This window comes from Pelobates fuscus, chromosome 3 (assembly GCF_036172605.1).
Source record: "Pelobates fuscus isolate aPelFus1 chromosome 3, aPelFus1.pri, whole genome shotgun sequence".
In the NCBI taxonomy this organism is placed as follows: Eukaryota; Metazoa; Chordata; class Amphibia; order Anura; family Pelobatidae; genus Pelobates; species Pelobates fuscus.
This window is the reverse complement of record NC_086319.1, coordinates 290,895,496-290,922,546: the sequence shown is the minus strand read 5'-3', so window position 1 is coordinate 290,922,546 and position 27,051 is coordinate 290,895,496.

The window sequence follows — 27,051 nt, the reverse complement described above, 5'->3', positions numbered from 1 at the left end:
GACAACTCCAGTGGCCACTCCTCGGATGGCTACTAGAGGTGCTTCCTGGGGCAGTGCTGCACAGTGTGCAACACTGACATTCAGTGTCTCCACCCTCTGCATGAAGACACGGAACCTTCCTCATAGAAATGCATTTAGTCAATGCATCTCTATGAGGAGATGCTGATTGGCCAGGGCTGTGTTTGGCTTGTGCTGGCTCTGCCCCTGATCAGCCTCCTTGACAGTTTTAGCTAATCCAATGTTTTCCTATAGGGACGCATTGTGATTGACTTATATCACCACTTCTGATGATGTCAGCCAAGAACGCAGATCAGGAGCAGAGCCAGCACCAGCAGACTGGAATAAAGATATGATTTTACAGTATTTAGTGAGGCAAGGAATACATGTCTGTGTTCCTGACCCTCTAGTGATCCTTTAATATTAGATAAAGAGAAGAATAGTCATCAAAGTCTATCCAAAAGGTAAACAAGCATAAAATGGTAGGTATGTCAATAATCAGATGTTGCAGATAAGTACAATAGGATACAAAATAGCAGATATATAACAACACAAAGGAAGTGGACACCACAAAAGGGCAATGAATACATTATAGCTTCACTTGTAATGCTGCTCATTCTTAATGAGAATGTCAGAAAACACACAAGGAAGCTGGCAAGATGACTAAAAACATTCTAAACTTAGTGTGTCTGCAGGGTGGCCATTAAAGGAAAGCACAGGAGAGAGTCTGGTGTTGGTAACAAACAAAAACATGTATTCCTGACACCATAGTGTTAAAATTACTATTTAGGTCTCTCATCCCTTTTGCCTCCCTTTAAAAAGATGTTTAAACTCACCTTTTTTCCAGAGTACCAATGGACTCGCCGTGACTGGCCACACCTCCCTCCGTCTCCGGAGATTGGACGATGAGATTTGATGAAAAACTCAGCACTGCACCAATCAGCATCTTATCATAGAGATGCATTGAATCAATGCATTTGTATGGGGAGTGGTCACCGTCTCCATGTATCACATAACCAGAAAGAACCTCTAGAGGACATTTTAAATAATGCAAAAGGCAGTGTTTAAATTAAAAGCCTGCAAGGACATGCTTTAGACACTAATACAACTACATTAAGCTGTAGTTCTTCTTCTAACTAAAGTGTCCCTTTACATAAGGTTTGTCTGCTCTGTCCCCATATACTTGCAGGAAAGTATACTGTGACATGACAATTTATCTTATGCTTTAGTCACACTGTGTAACAAAAAACTGTAATGGGTACTGTATGCTAACTGCAATCACAGTGTTTTTCTTGCCTTTACTATGTTTCTCTATTCATAGATGCATTAAATAAAAATGTAGATGAATGTCATTTGTCATACCTAAATCCATACCCACTGGGGGCAGTTTTATTAGCGTGCAAAACAAACTTTAAAGGACAATCTTTCTAAATTGAGGAGACTGTGACAGGATGTGATTATTTTTTCTTTTCTTACTACTGCGGCAAAACACTCTAAACAGATCAATCCTAAATGTTATACAGGCATAGTTCTAGTGGGAGACATTGTACTTTTTAAACTTAATTTGTTGCCTTTCTTTCTCTCAGTGTCTTGATTGCCATTGTGCATAACTAACCACTTAGGAATTAAAACTCTTGCCCCACATTAACACTTTTTTTTTTTATCTTTGGCGTATATATGTTCTTCAGGTAGCTGAAACATTTAGGATAGGTACGGCTCTCATTTCTTCTGGGAATTTATTTTACTTTCATGTTATTCATTTTAAATTGGACACGTCATGGTCTGTGCTTTCTATAGCAATTTGTAGATAATTAAGTACTCCCAAGAGACTGCATACAGGTATGAAATGTCTTACTGTTTTAAAGGGTACCTGTCGTGATACAAGTTAGGTTTAAATTAAAGTGCGGACAATTTCATAACTACATTGAGCTAGCAAAATTGCGGGAATTTTTTTTTAATTCAAACAATATTTAAGATCAGATATTAATTAATTCTTGAGATAAACATTAATGCCGGTGGCATGGAGGTTTATGCTGAAGATTCAATGACAGGGGTGAGCTGGAGAACCTTCTTACTGTCAGTTCTCCTGCTACCTTTCACAGTGATATTCCCCAACGAGAACAAAATGCGTAGGATGACCATATATTTTTAATATTTGTTAATTATTATTTTTTATATAATAAATATCCCTTTTTTACGGCAGAATTCTTTGGCTAATCGTTTTTGGTACTAAAAGGGCCAGTCCCGAGGGGAGTCCAAGGGAAGAACTCGAGCCCCCTACTACTATCGAGGGTGGCACCCTTAAGGCGTTTAATTCAAGTTTACCTGTGAGTGGAACTGATAATCTGCGATGTAATTATTAGACATTATTTGTTTTATAGGTCAAACGGCAAGAACCCTCAATTTTTATGCATATACATATTTGTTATGAGAGGTTACCATCTGGGAGGTAACCTTCGGAGGCTGTGTCCTATAAGTTAAAGCGGCACTGTCATGCCGAACTTACCTTTCCTCAATCTCTTCCTCTTCTCCCCCTCTCTCAGGATCTGTTATTCTTTTCTTCCTGTCTTCTTTAGTTTTCTTTAAAATCATAAGACAAAGTAGGGACTCTGTCTTATGGAGGATTCCTCCGCTTGACCAGCTCTGACCAGCGGAGGAGCAAAGTGTGCTTCATTTCCGCTGGTCAGAGCAATTTTCCCATGATCCCTAGCTTTCCTCCCAGTTCCCACAATGCTTCCTGTCAGTATTGCCGAAAGTCCTGTCACTTAGACAGAACGCCGGCAAAACTGCCGAATTGCATCCTAACAGAATGAGAACAGTTTCTCCATTGGTGTTAGGATGCAATTCGGTACTTTGTTCGTATCGGAATTTCATTCTAATGAATGAAACTCCGATCCTATTCATTGCTGTGGCTGCATCTTGCAGCCGCTTAGTAGATAACTCCCTAATTCCCACGGTATTAGGGAGCTATCTACTAAAAGGCTGAAAGACCTGAATTGGTCTTGAAGCCAAATGTACTAATACTAAGTAAAGATTACTTAGTATTAGTAAATAATATGCCCCTACTCGCTATACCGCGAGTAGGGGCATGTCTAGTAAGCAGTAAAAAAAAAAAAAAAAACACCTAATAACCCCCCCCCCCCACTGCGCGGGGGTTAAAGATGGGGGGGACCTACTGTCCTCCCCCCTGGCCCCCACCCCTGCGCGGTGGGTGGGGGCCCTAATAAAATAATAAGGGGGGGGACCTACTGTCCTCCCCCCCTGGCCCCCACCCCTGCGCTGTGGGTGGGGGCCCTAATAAAATAATAAGGAGGGGGACCTACTGTCCTCCCCCCCTGGCCCCCACCCCTGCGCTGTGGGTGGGGGCCCTAATAAAATAATAAGGGGGGGGGACCTACTGTCCTCCCCCCCTGGCCCCCACCCCTGCGCTGTGGGTGGGGGCCCTAATAAAATAATAAGGGGGGGGACCTACTGTCCTCCCCCCCTGGCCCCCACCCCTGCGCGGTGGGTGGGGGCCCTAATAAAATAATAAGGGGGGGGACCTACTGTCCTCCCCCCCCTGGCCCCCACCCCTGCGCGGTGGGTGGGGGCCCTAGTAAAATAATAAGGGGGGGACCTACTGTCCTCCCCCCCTGGCCCCCACCCCTGCGCTGTGGGTGGGGGCCCTAATAAAATAATAGGGGGGGGACCTACTGTCCTCCCCCCCTGGCCCCCACCCCTGCGCGGTGGGTGGGGGCCCTAATAAAATAATAAGGGGGGGGGACCTACTGTCCTTCCCCCCCCTGGCCCCCACCCCTGCGCGGTGGGTGGGGGCCCTAGTAAAATAATAAGGGGGGGGGACCTACTGTCCTCCCCCCCTGGCCCCCACCCCTGCGCTGTGGGTGGGGGCCCTAATAAAATAATATGGGGGGGGACCTACTGTCCTCCCCCCTGGCCCCCACCCCTGCGCGGTGGGTGGGGGCCCTAATAAAATAATAAGGGGGGGGACCTACTGTCCTCCCCCCCTGCCCCCACCCCTGAGCGGTGGGTGGGGGCCCTAAATGAACCCCCCCCATCAAGGTGACTAGGGGTCCCAAGCCCCTAGTCACCCCCCCCACCCAAAACATTCTATCCCCTACCTACCCCCCTCACCCTAAAAATAGTGAGGGGGGAATAAAATAACTAACCTGTAAAAAAAAAAAAATTAAACTTACCATTTGACGTCTTCTTTTTTCTAAATTCTTCTTTCTTCAGCCCCCAAAAAAGCCAAATAAAAATCCATCATACCCGTCGCACTTTAAAAAAAAAAAAAAAAAAAACGAGCGCAAAAAAAAATTAATCCATGTTCACCCATGGAGGGCACGCCGCGTACTGAGCTCCGCAGGGCGGATCAAGGCTTATATAGCCTTGCCCCGCCCTGCAATTAGGCTTAGAACACACTGATTGGTTGGTTTAAGTCAATCAGAGTGCTCTGTGTCATTTTACACAGCGTGGGAAAATTCCAAAGAACTTTCCCACGCTTGTAAAATGACACAGAGCACTGTGATAGGATGGATTTCAAGCCATCCAATCACAGTGCTCTGTGTCATTTTACAAGCGTGGGAAAATTCCAAAGAACTTTCCCAAGCTTGTAAAATTACACAGAGCACTGTGATTGGATGGCTTGAAAACCATCCTATCACAGTGCTCTGTGTCATTTTACAAGCGTGGGAAAGTTCTTTGGAATTTTCCCACGCTTGTAAAATGACACAGAGCACTCTGATTGGCTTAAACCAACCAATCAGAGTGTTCTAAGCCTAATTGCAGGGTGGGGCAAGGCTATATAAGCCTTGACCCGCCCTGCGGAGCTCAGTACGCGGCGTGCCCTCCATGGGTGAACATGGATTAATTTTTTTTTTGCGCTCGTTTTTTTTTTTTTTTTTTAAAGTGCGACGGGTATGATGGATTTTTATTTGGCCTTTTTGGGGGCTGAAGAAAGAAGAATTTAGAAAAAAGAAGACGTCAAATGGTAAGTTTAATTATTTTTTATACAGGTTAGTTATTTTATTCCCCCCTCACTATTTTTAGGGTGAGGGGGGTAGGTAGGGGATAGAATGTTTTGGGTGGGGGGGGTGACTAGGGGCTTGGGACCCCTAGTCACCTTGATGGGGGGGGGGTTCATTTAGGGCCCCCACCCACCGCTCAGGGGTGGGGGCCAGGGGGGGAGGACAGTAGGTCCCCCCCTTATTATTTTATTAGGGCCCCCACCCACAGCGCAGGGGTGGGGGCCAGGGGGGGAGGACAGTAGGTCCCCCCCCTTATTATTTTATTAGGGCCCCCACCCACCGCGCAGGGGTGGGGGCCAGGGGGGGAGGACAGTAGGTCCCCCCCCTATTATTTTATTAGGGCCCCCACCCACCGCGCAGGGGTGGGGGCCAGGGGGGAGGACAGTAGGTCCCCCCCCTATCTTTATTTAGGGCCCCCACCCACCGCGCAGGGGTGGGGGCCAGGGGGTAGGACAGTAGGTCCCCCCCCCTATCTTTATTTAGGGCCCCCACCCAGCGCTCAGGGGTGGGGGCCAGGGGGGAGGACAGTAGGTCCCCCCTTATTATTTTATTAGGGCCCCCACCCACCGCGCAGGGGTGGGGGCCAGGGGGGGGAGGACAGTAGGTCCCCCCCCTTATTATTTTATTAGGGCCCCCACCCACCGCGCAGGGGTGGGGGCCAGGGGGGGAGGACAGTAGGTCCCCCCTTATTATTTTATTAGGGCCCCCACCCACCGCGCAGGGGTGGGGGCCAGGGGGGGGAGGACAGTAGGTCCCCCCCCTTATTATTTTATTAGGGCCCCCACCCACCGCGCAGGGGTGGGGGCCGGGGGGGAGGACAGTAGGTCCCCCCCCCTTATTATTTTATTAGGGCCCGCACCGACCGTGCAGGGGTGGGGGCCAGGGGGGAGGACAGTAGGTCCCCCCCCTTATTATTTTATTAGGGCCCCCACCCACCGCGCAGGGGTGGGGGCCGGGGGGGAGGACAGTAGGTCCCCCCCTTATTGTTTTATTAGGGCCCCCACCCACCGCGCAGGGGTGGGGGCCGGGGGGGGAGGACAGTAGGTCCCCCCCCTTATTGTTTTATTAGGGCCCCCACCCACCACGCAGGAGTGGGGGCCGGGGGGAGGACAGTAGGTCCCCCCCCTTATTGTTTTATTAGGGCCCCCACCCACCGCGCAGGGGTGGGGGCCGGGGGGGAGGACAGTAGGTCCCCCCCCTTATTATTTTATTAGTGCCCCCACCCACCGCGCAGGGGTGGGGGCCAGGGGGGAGGACAGTAGGTCCCCCCCCCTTATTACCATTTATGTTTTTACAGTGAGCAGCCACAGGCTGCTCACTGTTTAGTGGACATGCCCCTACTCGCGGTATAGCGAGTAGGGGCATTGGGGAGATTTTAATCTCCCTTGTGCTATTATGGGGGTCATATTGACCCCCATAGAGTGAGGGGGGGACCTGGGGGGGCTTATGAAGTGGTGGGGAGCACAGCTCCCCACCGCTTCTGTCTTTACATATTACAAGGAGGGAGCTGCACGTCGGTAGCTCTCTCCTTGTAATAAACTGATCGAACAAACGAACACTGATACTCAGTGATACTCAGTGTTAGTTTGTTCGTCTGATTTTTTCTATTCATTCATTCGTCTGTCTGATGAATGAATGAATAGATGAAATTCCCGTTCGCATGTCCAGGTGTTTCACTGGGCATGTGCGGGAATCTCACAGTCTTTCTAGTGTGGGTAGATGACGTGTCCGACAGGGACTTCACCTACCCACACAAAGATGGCGGCGCCCTGAATAAAGATCGGGGCAGAAGATACAGATTTAAAAATAGGTAATCTGGGGGGCTTAGGGGCATTTGGGGGTGACTAGGGGGTCAATTGGATGTAGTGGAGGCGGGAGGGGGGTTAAAAAAAAAACGTGATTCGGCATGACAGTGCCGCTTTAAGTAATATTATTTAATTTCACTGGTGTCAGGTGAAATGATCACATTTTGTATTTGTTGACAACAACATATAACTGCAGCATATTAACAATGTATATTAATTGGTAATGCTGATGTCATCCCTGGCTGGCCCACCAGCAATCCTAGCAGTAGATATGACATCACACTAGACTTCTGAAGTCATACCCAACTCTAGTATTACAGATGCCTTCTTGCATTTTAAGACTTTAAACAAAAAATGATTCTGTGTTGTTGCCTTTGCTATCACAGACCGTAATCTTTCCAGCTCCTTGAGATTTACCACTGGCCCCTACATTGCTTCCCCACCTAATGTCATCCTTACCCTGTCACTGTGTTTTGATAGGGGAGTTTCTTTAAGCAGAGGTAAAGTAATGCATACATTTTTCAAATCATAGTGTCCTGGGAGAGTTTGAAGTCGGAGATATTTTTTTTACAATTGAACTCAGACTTTAGTTGCTCTTTGACAAACTATGTGGGCTTCCAGAAACAATTCACGTGCATTTTGAAGACAATTAGTTGTACCAGATCTTCGTTGGAGATTTCATAGCAAAACATGTGTGCTTCTTGTTCGTTCGTTTTTGCACCCTCAAATTGTATATTATTTAAATCAAATGAGAAAATCCATATAAAATGTAAATGTAATTCTTCTATATGAGAAGATGCCTATTGATACCTATATTTCAAGTAGCATGATAGCTTAGAATTAGATGGTTAATGTGACAGCTCCAGTTATTGTCTTAATTGGGGCAACTCAACTTTTTCATCTTCCTGAGGTTTATCAAATGAGCACCAAACAGTTAGGCACTTATAAAATGTATTCCTCTGGTAAAATGTGAGAGAATGTCAGCCAGGGTTATTTACCATACAAAATGGCTTCCACCAAATCACCCGTGGAATAAAAGGTTAAACTTAACTTTGGATACTTGCTTCCCTTCAGTTACCTCCCAAAATGGTAACTATATAAAAAGTATAATATGGTTATTTACCAAACTGAGAATTGCTGGGAATTCACAATTAATTGAAAGTGAATTTAAGCTAAAATAGTCAAATTTAAAATAAAACATTTCTTCTTTCAGTTTGGCTATGTCAGCCTTGAATTTAAAATTTATCTTTAATTGACTTTTCGTTTCTAACAATTGTCACTTTAGTAAATAACCCTGAATGTATCCTTCTTGGTACAACAACATGATTAATTCATAAAGCATAATACAGTGTTTATTGTTTGAAAATTGTTTTTGGCACATTACTAACCCTTTAAGTGATATATCAGTAACCATCTGTGCTCCCTTTGAGCCATTCTAATGAACACTTAGCTATTTGGGTGCTATTGGAAGAACTGCCTTCAATGAATACAAAAAGACGACTTCATCTAGAATATGTTGACAAATGTGACATTTGCATAAAATAATCATAATAGTATTTGAAGTTTCTGCTTTGCACTCATTTCTGGATGTAGTGTGATATTACTTATTTTTTCAATGACTTATAAGTATGATTTTATATACAAAGAAAATATGTCTGTTTCTCAAGGAAACTAAAGGTCATATCAATGTCCCATCAATGTTTGGTGTCATTATCCCTAGATACTTAGCACAGCAAGCTGTTAATACAGATTAATTCTGATCCACAGTGTTTATGGGTAGTCTAAAGCTTTTTGTTTCATTACTTTTTGAGGCTCATTTTAACAATAGAAAAGTGCAGAAGCCTGAGGGAAGCAAAACTCAATAGGCACTCCTATCAGTCAAAATTACTATGTTATGGTGTAAACGGACATTTGATAAATATAGCCAAGGCAGATACAATGTGTTCAGAGGAAATCACAATGGGTTTTGTGTGTTGAACCCAAAGGAAAAGCAGTAGACAAGAGTAAAGGAAGAACTGTTTTTTAAACAAGTCAGCTAACTCAACCTGCAATGCTATGTACTAAAATGGCAAAAAGCCACTAATAATGAAATATTTAGTCTAATGGACTGACAATCAAAATGCAGTTATAGGTTTCCTTTAAAAAAAAAAAACATGTGAGTAGACATGCAATTCATAACAACTGGAGTACTAGTAGTTCCCTATCTATTCTTATAAGGGTTGTAATGTGTTATTTTGGAACATGTGCATTTTTTTGTATTCTTAAGAATGATAAAATGACCTAATATGTAGATTTTCATTCATTTAGAAAAAGAAAATGACAAAATGGCTCGCAGACCAAATTCATTTGGTCATTCCCACATGCAACCATTAGTTGCTCGCTGTTTAGCTTACATGTCCCACTTACAATATGATGAATGTGGGCATTGGGAAGTATATAACTATTGACACTTCCTCCATGCCCCTGCTCACCACACAATGAATGAGGGCATGCATGTTAAACAGCGAGCAGCTGCTTCTGCCCAGTCACTAGTAACATACACTCCCATGCCAATTTAGAGAACAGAGTAGGACATATCACTGGGTGGGTCATGGTGGGTTTATAATTAAAAAAAAAAACCCTTTAAAAAAATAAACTAAATCAGTGGGGACATACAGAACCCCAATCGCATTCCTATTGCAAGCAAGTAGTGGTTATTAGAAAAAAAGGGGGAACATGCTAATGTCTTAATTATTATTTATTTAGAGGCCACACCAAATGTCACTATGTCCCCACCACATGGTTAACCCTCACACTGACAAGTATTATTAAAAGGAGGGATCCTAATGTCCTAATTATGATTTATTTAGAGCCCCAACCAATTGACCTAATGGGTGGTGGACGCTAGGTCCCTGTTACATGGTTTGCCCTCGCGCTGCCAAGCATTATTAACTATTTAATAATTGCTTGGTAGCGTTAGAGCTGCTTTCAAGCCATACAGATTAATGGTCAACCGAAATTTGATGATCAACAAATATTTTCATTGAATCTCTGTTTGTAAAATCTGTCAGATCCCAAAAAAATTGGTAACAAAAAAAAATGACCAAAAGAATGAAAATAAATTATTTCCTTGCACGACTAGTTATTTTCTATCAGGAAACTAGCTAAATTGTCTGAGAGTGTCAGCTGACTCTCTAAAACAGGTATTTTTTATGAATGGGGGGCTACTCTTTGGTTTAAAACAGGGCTGTCCAACCTGCGGGCCCCCCAGCTGTTGCTGAACTACAACCCCCATGATTCTTTCAATTAAAGAGATAGCTAGGGAATCATGGGAGTTGTAGTTCAGCAACATCTGGGGGGCCGAAGGTTGGACAGCCCTGGTTTAAAGCATCAGATCAAGGTACTTTAAACCCTCAATCTGTTCATGTACATCCAATAAGTGCATTAATAAACCCTGGTATTCCTTAGCAAGACTGTTATGTGAACTTCTAGGTTCAAATGTTCCTATTTATATGCTTTTGGCGTGCTCTTTATGATGATATCTGACTAAAAGTCACCATAATGATAAGCATCAACAGAAAAAGAAATATTCCTGCATGATAAAATACAATAATTTAACCTCATGAAATTAACTAAACAAAACAAAAAAATGTGTAATTATATGCATAAAAATAAAGTAAATTAGAAACAAATGGGAGTAACTCTGCTCAAAGTAATATAACATGTACATTCAACAGTTGCATTACTAACATTTGTACATAAATATTATTTACTTTATAAACTTACAAGAGGGACATACCATGGATAGAATGCTATAGCATAGATTATCGGAAGTCAAAAACTACATAACACTTTTCATGTAACTATTTTTGCACCACTTGCTGCCACACAATCTGGTTATATTTTAAGTTTGTATTTTTCCCACACATTGAAGTTGTTCAGGCATGACGTTCTATGATTAAGCCTTTGTATTGAACTATGTTATATTTTTCAGTTATTTCTCCTGTTTTGTTTCAGTGTAAATTATTTTACTACTGTTTTTAGTAGAACAAAAAAGAGTCAAATTCTAAGCCTACCAGCAGGTTGTGACGGTAGTGATTTGTATCACCTTCTAGTATTCATTCTTTTTCCCAATAGCAGAATAACAACAATAATCCACAGGGTAAAATTACGCTGGTATCGCCAAATAATCCACACATGAGCCAAAGCTTAATGCTGGAACAAGACTGATTTACTGGAAGCAACAGGCATTCAATTTATACAGTACAAGCTCCTCCTCTGGGCCAGGCTAGATAATTGAGCTTCAGCAACATACTAAACTCAATTATCTGCGGGTCAGAAACATGAACAATTTTCAACATTTTTGAAAATATACTTTCTACATGACATATGCATATAAAAACCACATCCCTGGGTAGCTGAGGATACTGGGAGTAACATATCCAAATTGCATAAAAATCCGTTTGTTAGTTTCCGTGTCGCATCGTGTGGAAGTTTGACCGGCTCGCCATGTGGTTGTATCCGATTTAGAGTTCCATGAAATTGGTAGCAAGAGCCGGTCTCTGTTCATGCAGAATTACACAAAAATCTACATAGTTATACTGCATCTGGTTACATGAGAAAGCTCCCCTCGTTCGGTTGATTGTAACCCCCGAATGCCGGTCTCATACTGTGAGTGGAAATAGGTCAGACAGGACTTCCATAAAGACCGGGTGTTCGTTTGATTGCCATGTCGAAAACGGTTCCAGGCAATACAATTATGCTCTAGTTTCTTTAAAACACAAGAGAAAGTAAGGACTACTTTGTCTTATGTATTTTTCCTACACTTGACTTCCTTTGACCAAAAGGAGGAGTTTAAGAGAGTTCCATTTCCTGTGTCAAAGAAAGTTTTTCCACCAAATTCACCCTCTTCGGTGTTCTTGTGTGAACTCCATTCGCCGCGACAAAACACCCTGTCATGCAAGTTAGGGTGTCGGCAAAATGGCCAAATTTCGTCTGAGCTGAATGTCCACAGTTTGTCATGTTCGGATGAAATTCGGTCATTATGTTCGGAATTTCATGCAGAAGAATTCAATTCCTATCAGATCTGTGCCGTGGCTGCATTTTGCAGTCGTTTAGTAGATTGCCCCATAATTCTCACAGTAGTATTGAGCTATCTACTAAAGATCTGAAAGACCAAAATTGGTCTTTCAGCCAACTTCACCATTACTAAGTAAAAATTACTTAGTATTAGTAAATTAAGGAGTTTAAAATCTCCATTTACTATTGGAGTAAATATTCGCTATGCCACAAGTAGGGGCATGTCTACTAAACAGTGCCCCCTCCTCCCCCCCCCCAGAAGAATCAAATAAAAGGGAACCTAGCACAGGCCCCCCATGCACCAATTTAAATAAATAATGGAGCGCATATTGAAACCCAGATCTTCCCATTAAAAAAATTAAAAATTACAAATAAAAGGTCTCCCCTCTCAAATCCAACAAAGGAGAACCTAAAAAAGGTGCCCATGGTGGGGTACCAATTGAAAAAAAATAACCGGGGGGAACCTATTGGGGGAACCATTAGTGGAGGCTGGGGGCTATTGTCTTCCCCCGCCCCATCCATTAGTTTAATATTGAGGTTTTAATATATTGCACAAATTGAATAATTTGCTATTTGCACTAATTATATGCACAGTCAAAAGCACAATTGCTGTTGCACTATTTTTATGCATTTTAAAAACAAAGAGAAATTACCTGCGCTCTGGCCCAAATCCTTATGTACATTTAAACAAAATGGAGGCTCTTTAGTTTCATTCCAATGGCCATTTGAATATAAGCTCACCTGCCACGTCAAGGCAAGCCTCAAAAGGTGAGTCCTACACTAGCCATTAGATTTGCTGATATCAGTCAAGAATCGCCAATAAGACAAGAAGGGGTATTTTACAAACTCTTTCACATTTAACCCTTTATAGGGCTTCTACACATACAATAAACTTTGCTGGTATCAGACAAAATGAAGCGTCTCTAATGAGACATGAAGGGGTGTTTTATAACCCCCTACATATTTATTAACCCTAAATAGGGCTATAAACACTTACAAATCACATTTCTGGTATCAGCTAAAAGGCAAATTTATCTGTTGAGACAGGAAGGTGTAATACTCCTACATACTTATAAACTCTTAATAGAGCAAACATGGGATGGCTTTCATTCAACATTGCATTTGTTGAATGAAAAGTTTTGCACTGTGTTTTACACAGTTTTAAAGGCACAGCAAACTTTTTGGGGGTTTTGTGTTATACTGATGTGCGGATTTGAGCTATTACACTTTAAGGTGCTGCTTATAATATTGCTGGTTTTGAAAAAATCTTTTACCACCATACTAACACTTGTTTTATAAGTTTAAATATGCATACATTGAGAATATATGTACTGAATAGTGAATTGTATTTTTCCCCCAGTTGGACAGTGGTGTGTCCCTATAAATTCAGACAAATGCTACATCTGAAGCCTTGCCTTATCTCTAACCTTAAATGTTCACCTAGCCTTTTACCTAACCTAAATTCTTATCTCTAAACCTTATTTCTATTCCTAACCCTGCCCTCAGACTCTAGCACAACCCATATGCCTAGCACCTAATCCAAAAACTAGTCCTTACCCTCAACTCTATATATGTCTTATTCTAAACTTAGTCCTAACCCTAACCTGGGACTTAAGGTCAAAATATCAGTAAAAGAGTCAATAACAATAATTGTATTCCCTTTGTTATTTGTTCAAACACTATCATTAGTGATTGATAACCAATTGGAGGTTATTGTAGGGCTGCCTCATTAGTGTACTTCCAGTCCATGCTAATCCTGACATGTACCAGTTACACAGGATGCCTCAAGAAAACTGACGAAGAAGCTTGGACAACAATTTGCCATATATTACATAATTTAATGAAGTTTAGTAGGAGATACAACACACTTATAACAGGCTTTGGTGGTTTTAATTTATTGATTAAAACAAGTTTCTAAGAGAAATGTAGCATGTATCTCAAGGAGAAATTAGATAAATCTCAACGTATTTATACTGGTAAAACATTTTTAAATAAGTAAGTTCACTGGGTTGTTTTAATCTGTATTTTTTGTGTAAGAATTTAGATATTTATCCGATATAATGTGTTTAAACTTCGTATGAATTTATATATTTCGGATTTTTCTATGTGTTCATTATAGTATTATTTGTCCAAGGTTCACATAGGAATTAAACATTACGTCTTCGATAAAACAAACAACCAAACAACAATAAAAAAACAAACATACGATACAGAAGTTTAAAATCAGATGGATCCCTAGGGTTCGACCTCTGTAGACAGGAAAATTTTATTGTTCAGTTTCTTGCATCAAAATAAATGTTAAATTATTTCTTCTTGTGCACCTGGGGCATTCTCCATTCCTTAATCTAAACCCCTTCGAACAAGCACTTATACCCATGAGTGCATGTAACACAAACATCAGGAAAGCAAAACAGTCCTACCTATGTTGTTTAGCATAGGCTTTTGTCCAGTTCACTAAACATAAAGACAGACCCAGGAGAGTATACAGACTCACAACAAAGAGTCGAAAAGGGCAATAATGGAAAGAGGGGAGGGAGTAGCGAGACAGAAAGACTGCCTGCTTTGTTCTTTTAGCTTCTGCATTAAAATTTTATTTTCTTGTGCTGTAAAGACACAATAGAAATACAAGGTACTCAGTGATACTCTGAGCATCCAGCACTCCTAAGCTTGTGTGGCTTCAGCTTGAAGTGTCTTTTGAAGTGATGCATTGATAGAAAAAGAAGTAGAGAGAGTAGGCAAGACAAACAACACTGACACAAGAGCAATATATAAAGTTGAAATAAATAAGATTGAGCAGATGGAGATGAATAAGCTTTAGAGAAAATTGGGCAACATACACAAAAATAAAAGCTTCCTGAAACAAAAATGATGGGACCAGACACTATAAGGGTCAAGTAGGGAAATAGATAGAAATAGAAGCTAATATCTTGGACAAATAACGCAGATATAATACTAATAGTTCTATTGTATGCTCTTGCTTAGTTCCAATAAATGTGGAACCATCGTTGTGTCTTAAAAGAACACTCCAGGCCCCAAAGCAACTTATGGTCATTTGGCATATCTCAGACTTATATTCATGACATATGTTTTCACATTCTGACCTCTTAACTTTTGCTTTAAAAAAAAGATGGTTTCTGCTTTCTATTTCCATCTATTTGGATTCGCGTCCTCTTTTCACAAACTAGCTTCTTTATTAGATACGTACAAAAAAATATACAAATCTAAACATAAAAAAAAAATATACAAAACTGTGCTTGGTATATATGTTGACTGCCCTGCTCTATACCAAAGGGAAAGTTGTTATAATCTAGCATTGCACTCCCACTTTGTTGTTTTTAGTGATGGGGTCCATCCAGTGGCGTAGCGTGGGTTGTTAGCACCCGGGGCAAGGCAAGTAATTGGCGCCCCCTAACCCATGGATTTTAGCACGCGAGTCTCTTCCACTAGATTAGTTAAAGAAACCCTTACCCCCCAAGCACATGTATTGTTTGCTATGAAAATACTTATGTAATTAAAGTAAAATGCATCTAAATACAAGTTTATTTTCCAACACTTTATTGAGTGCGAACATGCATTACACATTCTCCACATTTTCAGCAGGTCTATGAATACAAATATACAAATGTAGTAACCTAGCATGGGCCATGCTATTATATATATATATTATATATATATAATATGGTGTAGTATTCTGCTAAAATTCTAAAAAAAAGAAAATCACTTTCTTGCCTTGCTGCACTTTTAGCACCCCTTCATTGTATAACCATTTCTTTACTCTTAACATAATAAAGGTTGCTAGTAGTGTTGTCGCGAACCCGAAATTTTCGGTTCGCGAACGGCGAACACGAACTTCCTCAAATGTTCGCGAACCGGCGAACCGCGCGAACCGCCATTGACTTCAATGGGCAGGCGAATTTTAAAACCAACAGGGACTCTTTCTGGCCACAAAAGTGATGGAAAAGTTGTTTCAAGGGGACTAACACCTGGACTGTGGCATGCCGGAGGGGGATCCATGGCAAAACTCCCATGGAAAATTACACAGTTGATGCAGAGTCTGCTTTTAATCCATAAAGGGCAGAAATCACCTAACATTCCTAAATTGTTTGGAATAACGTGCTTTAAAACATCAGGTATGATGTTGTATCGATCAGGTAGTGTAAGGGTTACGCCCGCTTCACAGTGACAGACCAAACTCCCCGTTTAACGCACCGCAAACAGTCCTCTATATACAGAGTAAACATGGCTCCCTCTATATACAGAGTAACATGGCTCCCTCTGTATACTGTGTAAACATGGCTCCCCTCTATATACAGTGTAAACATGGCTCCCTCTATATACAGTGTAACATGGCTCCCCTCTATATACAGAGTAACATGGCTTCCCTCTATATACCGTGTAAACATGGCTCCCTCTATATACAGAATAACATGGCTTCCCTCTATATACCGTGTAAACATGGCTCCCCTCTGTATATAGAGGGAGCCATGTTACTCTGTATATAGAGGGAGCCATGTTTCCACTGTATATAGTGTAACATGGCTCCCCTCTATATACAGTGTAAACATGGCTCCTCTCTATATACAGAGTAACATGGCTCCCCTCTATACAGGGGCGTACCTGGAGCATTTGGCACCCGGGGCGGATCCTTTATTTGGCACCCCCCTCCCCAACTTTGAAATGTAAAAAACAGCTGCAATTTTTTTTTAAATGTATGTTTATGCAGTGTGTGTATAGTGTGTAAAGTGTGTGTATATTGTGTATATAGTGAGTGTGTATAGTGTGTACAGTGTGTGTATATTGTGTGTATAGTGTGTGTAGTGTGTGTATAATGTGTGCAGTGTGTGCAGTGTGTATGTAGTGTGTGTGTATAGTGTGTGCATAGTGTATGCAGTGTGTGCATATTGTGTAAAGTGTGTGTATAGTGTGTGCAGTGTGTGTATAGTTAGTGCAGTGTGTGTATAGTGTATGCAGTGTGTGCAGTGTGTATGCAGTGTGTGTAGAGTGTGTATAGTGTATGCAGTGTGTGTATAGTGTGTGTATAGAGTGTGCAGTGTGTGTATAGTGTGTGCAGTGTGTATAGTGTGTACAGTGTGTATGCAGTGTGTGTAGTGTGTGTATGCAGTGTGTGTAGTGTGTGTGTGCATAGTGTGTACAGTGTGTGTATAGTGTGTACAGTGTTTGTGTAGTGTGTGTATAGTGTGTGCAGTGTGTGTATAGTGTGTATGCAGTGTGTGTCCCCAAGCCCCTAGTCACACAACCAAATAAAAAAGCCCCTACCTACCCCCCTCACCCTAAAAAATAGTGAAGGGGGAATAAAATTACTACCCTGTAAAGTAAAATTCAACTTACTATTCAACGTCTTCTTCTTCTAAAATCTTCATTTTTTTAGCCCCAAAAAAGGCCAAATAAAAAGCCATCATACCCGTCGAACTTAAAAATAAAATAAAAAACCCGAGCACAAAAAAAAATTAATCCATCTTCACCCATGGAGGGCTCCGTGTCAGTGTTTATCAGGGATCCTTAGGATAGGTGTCAATCCATATCTGCCAAGTTACCCTATGTAGGGGGAACAGTCCCTATTCTGCTCTGTGTCAGTGTCTGGAGGGAGTATCTGCAGTAACACAGAGTGTCTGGGGGGAGTATCTGCAGTAACGCAGGGTGTCTGGAGGGAGTATCTGCAGTAACACAGAGTGTCTGGAGGTAGTATCTACTTGTAACATTTATATGCACTAAAAAATAAATAAATAATAAATTAAAAAAAAAAAAATGGTTGCAGCTTCCGAATTAATCTAAAATGGATGCTGTCCAGTAGGTGGGAGGGTCTGCTAGGGAGGGTGTGCTGCTGATTGGCTGTAATGTGTCTGCTGACTGTGAGGTACAGGGTCAAAGTTTACTCAATGATGACGAATAGGGGGCGGACCGAACACCGCATGTGTTCGCCCGCGGTGGTGGACGCGAACATGCTATGTTCGCCGGGAACTATTCGCCAGCGAACAGTTCGGTACATCACTAGTTGCTAGGCCTAGACCCACTGGCTTACATCAACTTATGTTGAGCTGGAGCAGCTACATATGGATCGAAATCTGTCTCGTCACTGTTGAACCAACCAAACTTCAATCCATCTGGTCAGCTCAACATGCCAGTCTTGACCTGCAGACCGGGAACATCCCAAAGAAACTTCAGTTTGGGAGATGCCCTGCTAGCACTACACAGCCAGCCCACTGAGCCCAGTATTACTCCAGTCAGTCCTGACTCCTACCTTTTTTTTCACCGGCTGTCCCGGACCCGATCACAGCAGTCAGCAGGCTAGGTTTTCTCCTCCAGGTCCTCCTAGGTTTTCCTCCTGCAGCGTCTGCCACCACTGGCTCCCTCTCTCCTCTCTGGCCTGTGTCACCTGCCGCCGCTGCCAGCTTCTTCTTGCTGCTGCCTGGGCTGGTCTGGTGTGGTTCTCTCCCGCGCTCAGCGCTCCACTGGGTGGCCGCTGCACTGTCCCTCCCCAGATAGTCCCTCGCTCTCTCTTCGCACCCACCGCACCGCACGCCTGGCACCCCCACCTCCACAGTGGGCGGTGACCCGGCGGCTCGGTTCGGATTCGCACAGCCAGCACTGTAGAGAGAGTGAGTGAGCCAGGCAGGGGCAGAGAGCTGCGAGTGCGAGCGTGCCCCCCAGTGGTGTATCCTGGTTTTGTGCTGCCCTAGACAGGACAAAACTCAGGCGCCCCCCTCCCGCCCGCGCCACCCCCACCCAACCCTTCCCCCGCCACCCCCACCCAACCCTTCCCCCGCCTTCTAAATACACACACACATTCCCTGACAGATACGCATACACTAGCCAACAGAAACACACACACTAACAGACACACACACATGCACTGACACACACACTAACCGACACACACACAAACAGACACACACACTAACAGACACACACACACACTAACACACACACACACCCACACACTAACAGACACACACACACACACACTAACAGAAACATACACACACACACTAACAGACACACACACACACACACACACACTAACAGACACACACACACACACACTAACAGACACACACACACTAACACACACACACACACACACTAACATACACATACACACACTAACAGACACATACACACACTAACAGACACACACACACTAACAGACATACATACACACACTAACAGACACACACGCACACACTAACAGATACACACACACACTAACATACATACATACACACTAGCAGACACACACACACTAACAGACATACATACACACACACACACTAACAGACATACATACACACTAGCAGACACACACACACACTAACAGACACATACACACACTAACAGATACACACACTAACAGACATACATACACACACTAACACACACACACACACACTAACAGATACACACACTAACAGACATACATACACACACTAACAGACATACATACACACACTAACAGACACACACACACACACACACACACACACACACTAACAGACACACACACACACACACACTAACAGACACACACACACACACACACACTAACAGACACACACACACACACATACATACACACACACACACACACTAAAAGACACATACACACTAGCAGACACACACACACTAACAGACACATACACACACTAACAGATACACACACACTAACAGACATACATACACACACTAACAGACACACACACACTAACAGACATACATACACACACACACACACTAACAGACATACACACACACTCACATTTTTAACACGTTTTTTTTAATGTAACCCCCCCAGCATCCTTACCTTTGGAAATGCTAGGGGGGGGAGGGGTTCTCTTCCTCCCTGGTGGTCCAGTGGCTGCTGGGCGGGCGGCATTGGCGGGCGGCAGGCTGGCGAGGGAGCACTTCCCCTGAGCTGTCTGCTCAGCTCCCTCACGCGTCACAGAGTGAGGCTGGGAGCCGGAATATGATGTCATATTCCGGCTCCCAGCCTCACTCTGCGGCGCGTGAGGGAGCTGAGCAGACAGCTCAGAGGAAGTGCTCCCTCGCCGGCCGCCCACCAATGCCGCCCGCCCAGCCTAGCAGCCCGCCGGCATGTCGGTTAGCCGCAAGGCTAACAAGATATTTGCCTTGGGCATTTGGGGGCGGCTTTTTTTGCCGCCCCCTGGAAAATGCCGCCCATGGCAAATACGTCCCTGGCGCCCCCCCCAGATGTTGCGCCCGGTGCGGCCGCCCCCCCCCCCCCCCCCTGCACCCCCACGCTACGCCTCTGGGTCCATCACCTAAACACTAAGTACATATTTGTTCTGTTATACTCTGGGTACGTACTCAGCTCAGCCAATGAAAGATCAATATGAGCATGGATGCTGATGTGACTGCCTCGTAGCCACTCACTCTTGTTTTATTATCTACCCTTTCACAGTAAAATGGCTTTGATATACTAAGCAGATATAAAGACAATAATTGACTATGGGGCTTCAGGAGATTTGTTCTGACTAATCTCCTATTGGCTTAGCTATGCTGTTTCCCTTCTAATCAAGTGATATTTTGTTAAAAAAAGGGAGGTGTGGCTAAGGTCAGGGCTGACATCAGGTCATACACTGGGCCTGGTCCCCATATTGCAAATTGATTTACAAAATTATCTATACAGGTACTGTGCATATACAGGTTTATATACAGATTTGGGGAAGGGAGATCTAAGTTCTCCACTCCCTGGGCTATTGCACACTTGCACAGCTGGAGAGGGAGCCTGGAAGATTGTCTGTCTGCTCCTCTCCCAGATACTCTAGCTCACTCGAGCCCTAGCTGTCAGAGCATTACCATGGGTTACCATGTGAATGTTCTGACGCTGCACTCTGCAGAGGCTAGTGTCTCGGCATATGGCATGAGCCTCCAAGTAACACCGGACTACCAGGAAATGACCAGGTATGACCCCTCTCCCGGGCCAGAGGTAAGATAAAGGGTCGGGGGAATCATTTTAAATAAAGCTAACAAAATAGAATAACTAAACTGCTTTTCTCACCACAAACCTGTCTTACGCTAAATCATGCACACACACTGAATCCTCTCGTGGTTTTCCTCTTATCTTTCCCAGAGCTCATTCAGTGTCTCCTTTTCTAATGATACCTCCTCCCCTCGTCCTGTCTCAGTTGGAGTCCCCCAAGGATTTGTCCTTGGTCTCCTTCTATTTTCACTTTATACTGCCTCTCTTGGCAAACTTATTACCTCTTTTGGATTCCACTACCACCTGTACGCAGACGACACCCAGTTATATTCCTTTCTTCCATCTCTAACTGGATGTCCTCCCGCTTTCTGAAACTCAATCTCTCTAAAACCGAGCTCCTTGTCTTTCCTCCTCCTAATACTGATCCTCCTCTTTCACTCTCCCTTCAAGATTGTGGTACCCACATCAGTCCAACCTTACAAGCGCGCTGTCTTGGCGTCATACTTGATTCTAGCCTCACCTTTGAGCCTCACATCCAGCATGTTGCCAAATCCTGTAGATTCCATCTTAAAAACATAGCCCACATCCGCCCCTTTCTTGCACCAGATACTACCAAGGAGCTTGTTCATGCTCTAGTAATTTCCCGCATGGATTATTGTAACCCTCTTCTGATTGGTCTGCCCAAAAGCCGTACTGCACCACTACAGTCCATAATGAACACTGCTGCCAGACTGATTTTCCTCTCTAGTCAGTTCTCTCACACCTCACCCCCCTGCCAGTCCTTACATTGGCTTCCTGTATGCTATAGGAGTCAATTCAAGGTATTAATTCATACCTATAAAGCACTGAACAACTCTAGCCCCTCACAGATCCATAGGTATGTCCCTTCTCGGTCTCTCCGCTCTGCCTGTGACCACCTCCTGTCCATTGTCCGCACGGCCAACTCACGCTTGCAGGACTTCTCGCGGGTGGCTCCCTTCCTATGGAACAGCCTGCCTACCGCCATCAGACTCTCTCCTAGTCTTGCATCTTTTAAGAAGTGCCTTCAAAGCCATCTCTTTAGGAAAGCTTATGGCCTCCAAGACTAACCTCTACCTCACATACCTGTCTCTTGCTCTCTCCTAAAGGGCAGCCCACCTTATTTGACTGCAAATTCCTGTCCTAATGTGTTTTACACCCCACCTCCTATAGAATGTAAGCTCGATTGAGCAGGGTCCTCTTCAACCTATTGTTCCTGTATGTTTTTTTGTAATTGTCCTATTTATAGTTAAATCCCCCTCTCATAATATTGTAAAGCGCTACAGAATCTGTTGGTGCTATATAAATGGCAATAATAATAATAATAATAATAATAATAATAATAATAATAATGATAATAATAAATATTGCAACTCTAAGATGGTGGCATGGGTGGCAGGCCCTGTGGAGAGATTCAGGGTGGGCCCAAGGCCTTGAGTTGTTTAAGGCACCTGAAAATTCCTGATGGCAGCCCTGTTAAAGTAGTCAAGTTATACTGTTTCTGTCATTAGTGGACTGGTCTGAAACTGAGAATGGTGGGTAAATGTGAAGGGGTTGAGGCTGAAGAAACTCCCCTAGCTGAGAGTCATTTCCATCAATGCAATCTGACCAAGTTTATAGTAAGTTTATAAATATTTGTTAAATGATTTTCAATTTTTTTTTTGCTTTTTGCTTTATTTTGGTTTGTATATTTGTTTAAAAATGTTTGCTTCCTGATTTAAAAAAATATTGCCATGTGTTGCATGCAAGATCTCTGGCTGTCATACATAGTCTAACATACTACTTCCAGGTCTGTGACTGTTCACTTATGCATACAGTAGTGATACATGAATGCCCCGATGGTTGCGATAGAGCCAAGTTTATTCTACTTGCCAATACTTAATTAAGGTGGCAGATTAATGTGATTTAATGCAATTCTGGTGGCTTGAAACATAACCTCCTTTTAGAAAACTCTGGTTTTAATGTATACATTGTCCTAGCTTTCCTGCTTATTTAATATGAAATGCTTTTTGCATGCAGTTAATAATACTCTGAGTGTAAATATCCCTGGTTGACAACATTGCATGGCTGCCTTTCATCTTAGTGCATTGGAATGGCACAACCCCCTCCATGGTTGTGTGCACCACCAATTATGTAAATCATACCTCCTACTGCTAGTTTTGCTTCCTCTTATCCAGGGAGTTACTTTTCAAAAAGTTATTTTTAGGAGGAGTTATCCAAAAACTGTCACCACTTTGACATCTTAAATATTTTTTTTTTCAAAATGTATTACTGCTAAGAAGAAAACTGATCAGAGAGGTGACCAAGAAACCAACTGTAAAGGAACCTTCTGAATTGAATACACTCACTAGTCAGACTCTGCATTTTGCCAACACATCCTCCCGAGTTATATATAGGGATACATTCTCATTACGGAGCTGGCTGTAGGTAGGTAGTTAATCTACATGGGATGAGTTAACTTGGCTTGCTAGACAGCAAGCTTCTGTCATGGGTTAGGCCTACACTTTCCAATGACCACTAGTGATGTCCCGAACAGTTCGCTGGCGAATAGTTCTCGGCGAACATAGTGTGTTCGCGTTCGCCATGGATGGCGAACATATGCGATGTTCGGTCCGCCCCCTATTTTTTATTTATTTATTAATTTTTTTGTGATCTTTCAACCAAATTTACTAATACTAAGTAAAAATTACTTAGTATTAGTAAATTGTGCCCCTACTCGCAATACCGCGAGTAGGGGCATGTCTATTAACAAAAAAAAAGGGTCCCCCTTCCCTGAGCGTGTGGGGGCCCTAAAGTAAAAAAAAAGGGGGAGGACTATTGTCCTCCCCCCTGGCCCCCACCCCTGAGCGGTGGGTGGGGGCCCTAAATACCAATAGGGGGACCTATTGTCCTCCCCCCCGGCCCCCACCCCTGAGCGGTGGGTGGGGGCCCTAAATACCAATAGGGGGACCTATTGTCCTCCCCCCCAGCCCCCACCCCTGAGCGGCGGGTGGGGGCCCTAAATACCAATAGGGGGTGGACCTATTCTCCTCCCCCCAGCCCCCACCCCTGAGCGGCGGGTGGGGGCCCTAAATACCAATAGGGGGGACCTATTCTCCTCCCCCCCGGCCCCCACCCCTGAGCGGTGGGTGGGGGCCCTAAATACCAATAGGGGGACCTATTGTCCTCCCCCCCGGCCCCCACCCCTGAGCGGCGGGTGGGGGCCCTAAATACCAATAGGGGGTGGACCTATTCTCCTCCCCCAGCCCCCACCCCTGAGCGGCGGGTGGGGGCCCTAAATACCAATAGGGGGGGACCTATTCTCCTCCCCCCAGCCCCCACCCCTGAGCGGCGGGTGGGGGCCCTAAATACCAATAGGGGGTGGACATATTGTCCTCCCCCCGGCCCCCACCCCTGAGCGGCGGGTGGGGGCCCTAAATACCAATAGGGGGGACCTATTGTCCTCCCCCCGGCCCCCACCCCTGAGAGGCGGGTGGGGGCCCTAAATACCAATAGGGGGTGGACCTATTCTCCTCCCCCCAGCCCCCACCCCTGAGCGGCGGGTGGGGGCCCTAAATACCAATAGGGGGGACCTATTCTCCTCCCCCCCGGCCCCCACCCCTGAGCGGTGGGTGGGGGCCCTAAATACCAATAGGGGGACCTATTGTCCTCCCCCCCGGCCCCCACCCCTGAGCGGCGGGTGGGGGCCCTAAATACCAATAGGGGGTGGACCTATTCTCCTCCCCCAGCCCCCACCCCTGAGCGGCGGGTGGGGGCCCTAAATACCAATAGGGGGGGACCTATTCTCCTCCCCCCAGCCCCCACCCCTGAGCGGCGGGTGGGGGCCCTAAATACCAATAGGGGGTGGACATATTGTCCTCCCCCTGGCCCCCACCCCTGAGCGGTGGGTGGGGGCCCTAAATACCAATAGGGGGACCTATTGTCCTCCCCCCCGGCCCCCACCCCTGAGCGGTGGGTGGGGTCCCTAAATACCAATAGGGGGACCTATTGTCCTCCCCCCCAGCCCCCACCCCTGAGCGGCGGGTGGGGGCCCTAAATACCAATAGGGGGTGGACCTATTCTCCTCCCCCCAGCCCCCACCCCTGAGCGGCGGGTGGGGGCCCTAAATACCAATAGGGGGGACCTATTCTCCTCCCCCCCGGCCCCCACCCCTGAGCGGTGGGTGGGGGCCCTAAATACCAATAGGGGGACCTATTGTCCTCCCCCCCGGCCCCCTCCCCTGAGCGGCGGGTGGGGGCCCTAAATACCAATAGGGGGTGGACCTATTCTCCTCCCCCAGTCCCCACCCCTGAGCGGCGGGTGGGGGCCCTAAATACCAATAGGGGGGGACCTATTCTCCTCCCCCCAGCCCCCACCCCTGAGCGGCGGGTGGGGGCCCTAAATACCAATAGGGGGTGGACATATTGTCCTCCCCCCGGCCCCCACCCCTGAGCGGCGGGTGGGGGCCCTAAATACCAATAGGGGGGACCTATTGTCCTCCCCCCGGCCCCCACCCCTGAGAGGCGGGTGGGGGCCCTAAATACCAATAGGGGGGACCTATTGTCCTCCCCCCAGCCCCCACCCCTGAGCGTCGGGTGGGGGCCCTAAATACCAATAGGTGGGATCTATTTTCTTCCCCCCGGCTCCCACCCCTGAGTGGTGGGTGGGGGCCCTAAATACCAATAGGCGGGACCTATTGTCCTCCCCCCCGGCCCCCACCCCAGAGTGGCAGGTGGGGGCCCTAAATACCAATAGGGGGGACCTTTCTCCTCCCCCCAGCCCCCACCCCTGAGCGGTGGGTGGGGGCCCTAAATACCAATAGGGGGACCTATTGTCCTCCCCCCCGGCCCCCACCCCTGAGCGGCGGGTGGGGGCCCTAAATACCAATAGGGGGTGGACCTATTCTCCTCCCCCAGCCCCCACCCCTGAGCGGCGGGTGGGGGCCCTAAATACCAATAGGGGGGGACCTATTCTCCTCCCCCCAGCCCCCACCCCTGAGCGGCGGGTGGGGGCCCTAAATACCAATAGGGGGTGGACATATTGTCCTCCCCCTGGCCCCCACCCCTGAGCGGTGGGTGGGGGCCCTAAATACCAATAGGGGGACCTATTGTCCTCCCCCCCGGCCCCCACCCCTGAGCGGTGGGTGGGGGCCCTAAATACCAATAGGGGGACCTATTGTCCTCCCCCCCAGCCCCCACCCCTGAGCGGCGGGTGGGGGCCCTAAATACCAATAGGGGGACCTATTGTCCTCCCCCCCAGCCCCCACCCCTGAGCGGCGGGTGGGGGCCCTAAATACCAATAGGGGGTGGACCTATTCTCCTCCCCCCAGCCCCCACCCCTGAGCGGTGGGTGGGGGCCCTAAATACCAATAGGGGGACCTATTGTCCTCCCCCCCGGCCCCCTCCCCTGAGCGGCGGGTGGGTGCCCTAAATACCAATAGGGGGTGGACCTATTCTCCTCCCCCAGCCCCCACCCCTGAGCGGCGGGTGGGGGCCCTAAATACCAATAGGGGGGGACCTATTCTCCTCCCCCCAGCCCCCACCCCTGAGCGGCGGGTGGGGGCCCTAAATACCAATAGGGGGTGGACATATTGTCCTCCCCCCGGCCCCCACCCCTGAGCGGCGGGTGGGGGCCCTAAATACCAATAGGGGGGACCTATTGTCCTCCCCCCGGCCCCCACCCCTGAGAGGCGGGTGGGGGCCCTAAATACCAATAGGGGGGACCTATTGTCCTCCCCCCAGCCCCCACCCCTGAGCGTCGGGTGGGGGCCCTAAATACCAATAGGTGGGATCTATTTTCTTCCCCCCGGCTCCCACCCCTGAGTGGTGGGTGGGGGCCCTAAATACCAATAGGCGGGACCTATTGTCCTCCCCCCCGGCCCCCACCCCAGAGTGGCAGGTGGGGGCCCTAAATACCAATAGGGGGGACCTTTCTCCTCCCCCCAGCCCCCACCCCTGTGCAGCGGGTGGGGGCCCTAAATACCAATAGGGGGGTGGACCTATTGTCCTCCCCCCGGCCCCCACCCCTGAGCGGCGGGTGGGGGCCCTAAATACCAATAGGGGGGACCTATTGTCCTCCCCCCGGCCCCCAACCCTGAGAGGCGGGTGGGGGCCCTAAATACCAATAGGGGGGACCTATTGTCCTCCCCCCCAGCCCCCACCCCTGAGCGTCGGGTGGGGGCCCTAAATACCAATAGGGGGGATCTATTTTC